Raw genomic sequence first — 10542 nt, 5'->3', positions numbered from 1 at the left:
AATTCCATCTTCGGCACTCGAAGCTCTTCAGAAACGTTCGCGGGCAAGGACCCTTTCTTCGAACTCCTCTTCTTACTCGACATCTCGTGTTTTTCTTTTTTATCAAGAAGGAAATGATAGAGAGAAAGAGAGAGAAGAAAGAACTTTTCAAAAAAACCCCTCTATGAGAATGAGCAAGTGTAAAGATTGTGAAGAAATTATCTCCCTTCTTATAGGCATGAGATATTACTATTTACTTGCGGGTTTTTGGACACGAACTTCGCCTAAATACATCAATCTCGTCCGAACTCGCCGTACCGCGCATTGGGATCTCACTAGAATTCCACGCTCCCAACGAGCTGGGGGGCTAACTGTTGGGGTCGAAAACGGTTGCGACGAAGTTAACGTCCAAATCCCCGAAGAAAAAAACGTAGAAACCTTCCTCGACAAATACTTTTTCGAAATAGATTCTTCTTTACGAAAAGATTTGCGGAGGAAACGTGAGTCATCGAACAAGAGCTCGAAAAGGGTCGCTACGCAGCAAACGAACGCATTTTCCGCTCGGTCGCTACGTAGCGACCGAGCGTCCATTCCGCTCAGTCGCTACGTAGCGACCGAGCTCTTCCGAAACGTCGATACGACATTAGTCCATGCATTCTCGTCTACCCTTCGATGCTATCTCCCGAAGACCGTAGCGAACCCATTTCACGTTCTCCGCCATTCTAAGTTATCGATCAAACTTTACCGTAAAACCGCGAAAAGTTCGTTCTTTATCGAAAGAAGCCGTAGTAAACGCTTCGAGTCAGAAGACGGCCCAAAGGGACCTAAGACATGACTCGAGGCCCAACTTACGACTTCTTAACCAACAGCCCGTAAGCCGCATGACGGTTTACGCTTGGTTCGCAAGGAAAGATAAATGTCAAGTAACGAAATTTTGAAGATTATTACAAAGATCGGAAAAAATGGAATATCCCCATTTTTATGCTATGGCGGCTTAAGGGCAGAAGGGAAAAAGCGTAAACCGACCTTGGAGCCAGTATATAAGGAGTCCTAGGCGAGAGGCATGAGGGAGAGACTTTGACTCAGCAAACTTAGCACTTAGAGCGATTTTAGGCAATTTTTCATTTTTGTTATTCGAGCTGCGACTCAATTAGGTTTTTGCCGTCTTAGGGTTTCAGAACTAGGAATCTCGCCGACAGATCTCGTAACCCAAGGCACTTACCTTGTTGTAAACGCTCAAACGCAGATTCAGAATAAGAACTATCTTGCTCTCTTTTTCTATTTCTTATTTTATTACTGTTCTCGTTTCGTGTTCTGATTGCTTGGCGTGTGGTATTAGCAGATATCCGGGACCTCTGGGAATTTAGGGTTCTCCTGCTTTCCTAATTTAAACAGAAATCGACAGTGCGAATTTCGGTTCCCACACCATTTTAAAAGTTTTTAAGTTATGTTTCAGTTTGGTTTCGATTAAATCAGGTTATCAAACATTCACTATGAAACTTCATTACGCAAGTTAATCTATGACATTGTTTGTACGGGATTCAGTCGACTAGGTTGAAAGAACTCGAAATGGGATAACCAAAGACGTTTTATTAGATCGATTAAATGGGTTACAAGAGTGACAGGAGATCAAGGAAACAAGCCAGAGCTCAAGGAGCAAACCGGGAGAGATACAAAGCGATTAGGAGTGAAGAGAGACTAAAAACCCTAGATCTAGCCGCTCAGTGTATGTATGTGTAAAGTGTCGATCCCCCTCTTTTTGTTCCCTTCTCCTCCTTTATAGGCTTCCTCTCCTTGATGCCCTAATTTCAATCCTTTTTGGGCCTTAGTTCGGGGAGGCCGAGTATACGGACTTGGGTGGAGTTCCTCTGAGCCGGGTGCTTTTGGTCGGCTTTGCCAACGGCTAAAAGCACTCTAGGGCCAAGCTGACGACTCTACTCGCCGAGCCGAATAAATTAGGCAAGCTTGCTGGGCTAGGTCATGTTATTCGATGGGCCTTGTGGAGGGATGTAATCCATCTCCTACAATAAGTCCCTCCCCAGTTCACTTGTGAGCGGCGTAGCGGTCTCAGTGAATTTGTGGGTCAGGTTTGTTCGGATAACAGGTTCTAGCGCGAGAGGCAGTCCTCCCCCCTCCGTTAGTCGTTAAGCGTTTTTGGTCGCATGCTGTTTTTACTCGGAACCGACGGAGAGTGTCTTTTCTCGTCTCTCTGGTCGTTGCTTGACGCGTTTAGTCGCTCGAGTAGAGACTATCATGACTTACTTGCTTCTTTCTTTTGTCTTTGCGATGGGGGCATGTTTTACTCGGGTGACAGATTACTTCGGATGAAATGATGGGGCCGGTTTCGTTGTTCGACCGGGAATCGGTTTAGATCAAAATCTGAGATTGATTCCGGTTTGACTATCCAATCGGAAGCCGGTTTAAGCGAGAAACCGAACCGTCGCGAGTAGGTTTCTAGGCATGTAGGTGGCCCTTGAGGCTCATTTAGGCCCTTCTAGACCTAATGATTGCGTTTGGGAAACGCGCCCTCGTTTTTACTATAAGTAGGTCTTTCCCTTTCCCTTTCGTCATTCTTCTCTGCAGACTCAAGTATTCCGCTTTCTCTCCCTACTCTCTACTTTTACTTTCTCTCTCAAGATACGTCTTTCGTCGAGTAGAGTTGTTAGTTTAGTCCGATGGTTTAGTCGTCCCCAGAGTTAGAAAGCATGCCTCCGAGAAGTCGATTATCGTGCGAGGAGAAGGGAAAGGATATCGCTACTTCTCCGAGTCCGACTAGAGACGTGATAGCAAATGGTAGTCCGCTGGATGAGTTCGACCTGATTCATCGCGATGCTCTACGAGATACAGAGAACATGAGTCTATCACAGCGTCTTTTAGTCGCTGATGCCCATAGGCAAATTCGTGAAGAGGGCGCGGATCGCGTCGAAGTCGGGAGCAGCGACGTGAGCGGTAGCGGTTCTGAAGCGTCTAGCCAAGCCTGGAGACCTTTGAGACGAGTTCGTCAGAGGGTTCGTTTCGACCAGATAGACTGCCGTCCCACGATTTATCATCCTAGCGGGATCTTCGAGGAGCTTTCTCCACTCCCGCCTAAATTACTGCATGATCCTGCTCCTCTCACCACACTGTGAAGAATTTGTTAAGGGAGAATGGTGGTGCCAGCGTTACCTACATCATCCCGTCTACCGAGCAACGTCCTTGGTCGCCTCCGGTTGGCTACCAATGCGTGTACGAGTCCTACTTCGGAGAACACACGAAGCTCTGGTTTCCAATCCCTCGGTTGGTAACGTCGTACGTGTTTCGTCGAGAGATTGCTATTTCTCCACTGCTGAATGGATCATTGCGCATAGCCGTCATGTTGATGGTTATGGCGGCGGAGATGGATATCTCGATGAGTGTGAGGGTGTTTGAGGAGCTGACTTTCACGAAAGCAGAGCCAAACGGGATCTTCCCGGTAAAGATGCGTGCAAACTAGAATGTCTTGACTGGTCACCCAAACAAGACGCAAGATTGGCAGCGTGCGTACTTCTACGTCAAGTCCGACGAGCAAGCCTTCGAAGAGCCGCCCGAGGACGACTACCGCGTTTTGTGGAATAAAGAACTTGGTAGAGATTTCTCTGTTTGGTTGTGCTTTACTCGATGATTCTAACTGCCCTTTTTTTGTATTTGCAGTTCGTCACCCGAATACGATCGCATACCAAGAGAATTTCTTCGAGAGTGCTCAAGCGATCGTGACGCACATCCATCTTCGTTTGCCAGATCTCAGTCGAGAGTGGATACGTCGTCAACAAGCTAGGATCGCCAGAGGTTAGTTCTCTCGGATACCTTAGGTCGAAACATCATGGTTTCCGTATTAAGTCTTTGTCTTGTTCTTCTCGTCGTAGTTGATTGGGAGTCGAGGCTTCCTTGTGTTCTCGGTCCTCGCAAATCACGTCTCTCTTTGTTTACTCGGAAGCAGCAGAAACTTCTCGACAAAGCCAGAGAAATGGAGGGATTTCAAGATTTGAGCGCTCTGCTGAAAGGGAAACTGCAGCTGCTTTCGAAAAAAAACTACCTCAGATGTTGTTCTGGAATCGACCAATTCTGAGGAAGCCGGGGCTTCTAAGGGAAAAGACCCCATCATAGTCGACGAGGATATCGGTGCAGAGCCCTCAGCTTTAAGTCCTAAAAAGAAGAAGAAGAGCAAGAAAGCGAAGAGGAGAGTCACCGATGAGGCTCCTGGTGCAGATGTTTCTCTTGGAGAAGCAGCTTCTCTTGGCGAGACTTCTAAGGGCTCGAAAGCGAAGAAGAAGAAAGAAGGGAAGAAAAGGCCCCAAGAAGGGACCACTTCTCCCGCTGATCACGATGATATGCCAAGAGAAGGACGAGAAGCCACTCCAGAAGATCTCGTCGGGGCAGATCCAATTGAAGCGGTTCCTGAGGATCCCCCTAAAAAGAAAACGAAGAAGAGGTCGGTTGAAGCGGTGCCGCAGCCAATTGCTGACGGAACCACTCCTGTTGACTCTGCGGGAAGAAAGAGTCTTTCCCCCGAAACTCCTCTAGAGAAGAGAAGAAAAGTCGCAGCGTCAGTAGGCGGTTCTAGGAGCGAGTCTGCAGCGAGCGAGAGGTCTGCTCCTGATTCGGCGGCGAGAAGAGGCGCTCGGTCCGAAGGTTCCCTTACGTGGAGAGGGGGGGGGGGGCGAATTTCCAGACCGTGTTCAGTTTTCTTACGACGAGAAGACTCCGTTGATTTTTAACCCCCTTCGATGCGCGGAGTTGACGCGCCAGATCTGTGGTGGGACGAGGGAACTGCCACTGATAGGAGATCTCTACTTCAAAGATGAATATGTTGATGCCGCCTTCACTAGAGCACGGGTAACTGCGCTATCCTTTTATCCTTTTCTCCTTATTGAACGAGTGGGTTGAGCCACCTCGAATAATCCTTATTTTATCATTTTGCAGAGTGACGGGAGCATGAACTTCCTCGTCGGGAAGTACGACAGTACCCTGAAGCAGACGATGATTCAGTTGGGATCTTCGGAGCGGAGAAACTTGCTCAGGCGAGGCTGAAAGCCATCGAGAGAGTGAGGGCTGAGCATAAGAAAGCCAACGAAAAAACTGCTAAGGAGAAAGAGGTTCTCTGAGTAAAATTCGAAGAGCTCGAAGGTAAGCTCAAATCTGATAGGGTGGCGAAGAAAGAGCTTGAGAAAGCTCGTCTGGAGCAGGCCGCCGCGACTCTCGAGAAGGAAAAGGCTAAGCTTCTCGAAGAGAGGGACGCTGCGGTGGAAAAGCTGATCAAAGAGAGGCAACGCCTGAAGGACTCACGAATCTTGGAGGTTACTCGTGAAAGGGAGAGGGTTCAGGCCGCTATGACCGATAAGGCAAATAGTTGCTTTGGTCGCGTGTGCGACGACATTACTCGCTTAGACGCCTTTGTAAAGGCAAAGAATTATACGGGAAAGCCTCAGGGACGAAGAAATGCCTTGAGATGATAAAGGACAGCGGGACAGAGATCCCGCAAGAGATGATCGATGTCTTCGCCGAGCAGGAAAAGCTTCATGAGGCTGCAGCTACAAAACTTCGCGTGGATCCGCTGTCTGACAGCGATCTTACTCTTTCTCCGCTAGTTCTTCTTTCTCGCTTCGTTGAGGACAGGTTTCGAGCACCGTTTGATCCGTATGGATCGAACGCGGCTCATTACCTCCCGCGAGATCACCGAGGAGCCGTATGAAGAGCCGATGGTTGATATCACGTTGGCCCCGACAGAACATGCTGAGGTTCCGGGGAAGGATACCCTCGAGGAGTGCCCGGAGAAGGATTCCTCGAGGAGAGCCCTGAGAAAGACAACCCCAAGACAGATGGTATCTTAGTCCGAGAAGAAGGGACTGAGAACGCAGGCACCGAAGACCATGTTCTAGTCTCGAATACTTCCTCCGAGGAACAAGAGGATGAGGAGGAAGAGGGTGATCGAGCTGAGAAGACGTCCTCGCCAAAACCCAACGAGGAAGAGACGAACAGTGAAATCAAGTGGAGGGCCCGATTGCTTCCGTGACCGAAGACCTTCTCGTTCCTATTTCTGCTCAAGTGGAGGGCCCGATTGCTTCAGTGACCGAAGACCCCGTGGATCCTTTTGCTCCGAGTGTGCTGAACGGGGATGACCAAGATTCTGCTGCTTGACCCTCCGCTGATGTTGTATTACTTAAACTCTTTGTGTTTTCTGTTGAAATGCGTTTGTGGTCTTGATAGACCCTTTTGTTGTATGATTAGACACATTTTTACCTTGTCAGCGAGTTGCTGTTTTAAGCAAACTTTAAATTCATGTGTTGTTGTTTCTTATCCGTATCTGCGATGTTTTTAAGTAAATCTCAGCTCGCCTAAAAGTTTTGCAGCGTGTTCGCTTAGAAACGATAGGTGCTTGATCTTTGACTTTCGCAAATAGATAACAAAACAAGCCGCTAAGGGACTTTGGTCAGTTCTTGTCGCGTTACGGCCGAGATAACGTCTATGTGCGCCATTCTATTTCGAAGACAAGAGACTGAATCTAAGAGTGGAAGGTTCTTGTATCTGTTTTTCCAGTGACAGTCGGGTATTTGGGTAGCCAGTCCGTTAATTGATAGTCGAAAAAAGGTAAAGATTTCACTCTTTTTGGTGACACGCGACCGTTGGATCCTTCAGCTAAGTGTCTGATCAGGGCATAGCTGAGTAGTGGAATGTGAGTGTCCGCATACCTCCTGTTGGCGGTACGGGAATCGCCTGATGCGATGATCGTCGTACGACGGGCGGGGTTCATCGATCGTCATTTACTCGATTGAGATCGAAACAAAGAACAAGGTTTTGACTTTGGTGTTGTTACAGCTGGGTCGGTTAAGGCTGCCTCCGTACCTCGGTTGAGGATCAAGCCGTTCGTAGTTCGATTTTCCCGAGTAAAAGTGGCTATTAGAAGCGCATTTCCTCGGTTGAGTGGAAATGACCGCGGGGGTGCATCTACTCGGTTTTTTTTTTTGGGAGGCGACGACGCTTCTACGAGTAGAAACGGCGTAAGTGCATTGAGTTCCATGCTCGAGGCACTGCTTCTCTGCGCGACGTTTCAAGTCGGTAGACGCCTGGTTTGACGACTTTGACGATCTTGTAAGGTCCTTCCCACCTAGCCCCGAGTTTACCAGCGTTTAGTTCCTTAGTGTTTTCAAACACCTTGCGCATGACGAGGTCGCCGAGTTCGAGGGGTTTGGCATGGACCTTTTTGTTGTAGTAGCTCTCTATTTGATGCTGATAGTTTTGGATTCGGAGCTGAGCTTGGTCCCGACGTTCTTCGATCTCATCGAGGGCGTCGAGCAGCATCTCCTTGTTAAGTTCTACGTACTGGGGCATCTTCGAACGTCGGAGGCTTGTAACGTTGACCTCTGCAGGGGCCATAGCCTCGACACCGTATGCAAGGGAGGAAGGTGTTGATTTAATCGAACCTCTTGGTGTCGTGCGGTGACTCCACAGGACTCCGTCGAGTTCATCGGCCCAATGTCCTTTCTTCAGATCTAGGTGTTTCTTGATGCCGTCAATGATAAGCTTGTTGGAGGATTCCACTTGGCCATTCCCTTGCGGGTAGCGAGGGGTGGAAGTGCTTAATCGGATGTTCCACTTGCTACAGAATTCCTTGAAGTTGCCCGACATGAACTGCGATCCGTTATCAGTAACAATTTCGTAAGGCAGACCATGGCGGCAGATAATGTTCTTCCATACGAAGCCGCAAACTTCTTTGTCCGTGACTTGAGCGAAGGCCTCAGCTTCTATCCATTTCGTGAAGTAGTCGGTGAGGACGAGAACAATACGTCGTTGTCAGGAACTGGGAAGGGGTCCTATGATGTCCATTGCCCATCGCATGAACGGATAAGGTGCTATTGTCGTTCGTAACATTTCAGTTGGGCAGTGGATACTTGGTGCGTGCCTTTGGCATTTGTCGCAACTTCTCGCGTAGGATTCGCAATCTGCGTTCATTGTCGGCCAGAAGAAGCCTGGACTTCTCACTTTGATTGCCAAGGCGCGACCGCCTGAGTGGTTGCCTCTGGCGCCTTCATGCGTCTTGGGCATAACCCTGAGGGTTTCGTCCCCATGAATGCATTTAAGGAGTACTTTACTCACGGTCCATCGATGGAGTTCATCGTCTAAGATGACGTAATGAGCACTGCGTGCTTTTAGTCGGCGTGCTTCCCATTTCTCGGCTGGGAGTTCCCCTTTGCTGAGATAATCGATGAACTCTGTTCTCCAGTCCGGATCGAACCCGTCAGTATCTGGTGTTGTGACCTCGGTGACTAGGGCTACGATGACCGTTTGGTCGGTCGAGATATCGATACTTGGCTTCTCAATGTGGTGTATTGGGATGGTTCATTTAACCTGATCTCGGAGCTTGCTGCCAAAGGCCGCGAGGGCGTCGGCGCAGACGTTTTCCCCTCTGTGAAATTTAATGAGTTTGAAGAATTCAAACTCTGCTGCTAAACCTTGGACTAACTTGAGGTAAGCGTCCATCTGGTCGTTGCGGGCGTCGTAGTCGCCGCTAAACTGACTGGCGACTAGCTGTGAGTCACAGTAGGCGCTTAGACGTTTAGCCTTGACAGCTTTTGCTAAGTGGAGTCTGGCGATCAAAAATTCATATTCTGCTTCATTGTTCGACGCCGGTAAGCCGAAGCTAAAAGACTGTCTGATCAGTTCTCCGGTCGGGGACTGTAATTGGTCTCCGGCCCTCGCGCCTTTGTTAGTCGAAGATCCGTCAACATGAAGGGTCCAGTTTGGGCTCGGGAGCGCGAGGTCTTACTCCAGTTCCGGAGTCAGTTCTACTAAAAAATCCGCAAGAACCTGGGACTTTGCTACCGTTCGGTTCTTGTAGGTGATATCAAGTTCACCGAGTTCGATAGCCCACTTTGTTAATCTTCCAGACCTGTTGGTGTTCTGAAGTATTGTTCGGAGGTACTGGTCGGTTAGTACCTCCACCGAATGTGACTGAAAATACGGGCGAAGCTTTCTTGCTGCTTCGACGACGGCCAGTGCCATCTTCTCCAGAGTCGGGTATCGCGTTTCTGGTCCCGTCATACGCCTGCTTGTGTAGAAGATTGGTTTTTGTTCGCCGCGCTCTTCCTTTATCAGAACAATGCTGACTGCTGCGGGGGACACCGCGACGTAAAGAGATAGAACGTCGCCGACATTCGGCTTGGCGAGTACAGGCGGTGTAGTCAGATACTGTTTGAGTTGAGCAAATGCCTCCTCGCACTTCTTATCCCAGATAAAATTCTTATTCCGTCGCAGGAGATCGTAGAATGGTAGACACTTGTCGGTGGATCTAGAGATGAACCGATTGAGTGCAGCAATCCGACCCGTGAACCGTTCGACTTATCTACTATTTTTTGGACTTGGGAGGTTCAGGACTGCCGAGATCTACTTCGGGTTGGCTACGATTCCTCGTTGTGTTATGATGTAACCAAGGAATTCTCCTGAGGAAACTCCGAACGTGCACTTCGCCGGGTTTAGTTTCATGCCGTATTTGTTGAGAGTTTCGAAGCAATATTGTAGGGAGGTGGTCGGCAGCGTGTAGCGACTTAACAAGCATGTCGTCGATGTATACTTCCATGGTGTCGCCCAGCTTATCTGGCGAACATTTTGTTCACAAGCCGTTGGTAAGTCGCTCCTGTGTTCTTTAGGCCGAATGGCATGACCTTATAGCAGTAGGTTCCCCTGTCTGTGATAAAGGCCGCTTTCTCACGATCGTCAGGGTGCATCATGATCTGGTTGTACCCGGAGAAGGCGTCCATGAACGTGAGCATCTCGTTCCCAGCTGTAGACTCGACTAGGCGGTCGATATTTGGGAGAGGATAGCTGTCCTTCGGGCAGGCTTTATTTAAGTCACTGAAGTCGACCAACCAGGATAGCGCACCTCAGCGATTGAGCCGGCACCGAGTAGCCGTTCGACCTCTTCGTTCACAGCTTTTGACCTGTCGGGCCCAAGCTTTCGCCTCTTTTGTCGAATGGGCTTGAAGGTTGGGTCGACATTAAGCTCATGAGTCGTTATAGCTGGATCAATCCCTTTCATGTCTGCCATGGACCATGCGAACGTAGACACATTCTTCTTGAGGAAGTCGAGAATTGACTGCTGCATATCCTCAGATAGATATGCGCCGATTCGTGCGGTCCGGCTAGGATCAATCTCGTCAATAGGCATCTCGAGAACTTCATCTTTCTTGGGGCAGACTTTTGAGATCGGAGGAGAGACAGAGTTAACCGGTAGAGAAGAATGCTGGAGCTTGACGGTGGCGATCAGTAATTCTCTAGCGGCCTTTTATTCCCCTCGCAATGTTTTGATCGTGCAGTCCGTACCGGGAAATTTGATACACTGGTGATAAATCGATGGGATTGCTTTCATCGAGTGTATCCAGGGGGTTCCAAGTATGGCGTGATAAGGGATTGCTTGAATCGAGTGTATCCAGGCGTTTCCAAGTATGGCGTGATAAGGTGCCTTCTTGCTTACAACGGCGAACTTGACCGTTCGAGTAACTCCGCATGCGCGCACCGGAAGGCGGATTGTCCCCAGTATTGTTTCAGAAGATC

The sequence above is a fragment of the Brassica oleracea genome, chromosome C2, assembly GCF_000695525.1.
Source record: "Brassica oleracea var. oleracea cultivar TO1000 chromosome C2, BOL, whole genome shotgun sequence".
Lineage (NCBI taxonomy): Eukaryota > Viridiplantae > Streptophyta > Magnoliopsida > Brassicales > Brassicaceae > Brassica > Brassica oleracea.
Note: the sequence above shows the minus strand (reverse complement) of the source record.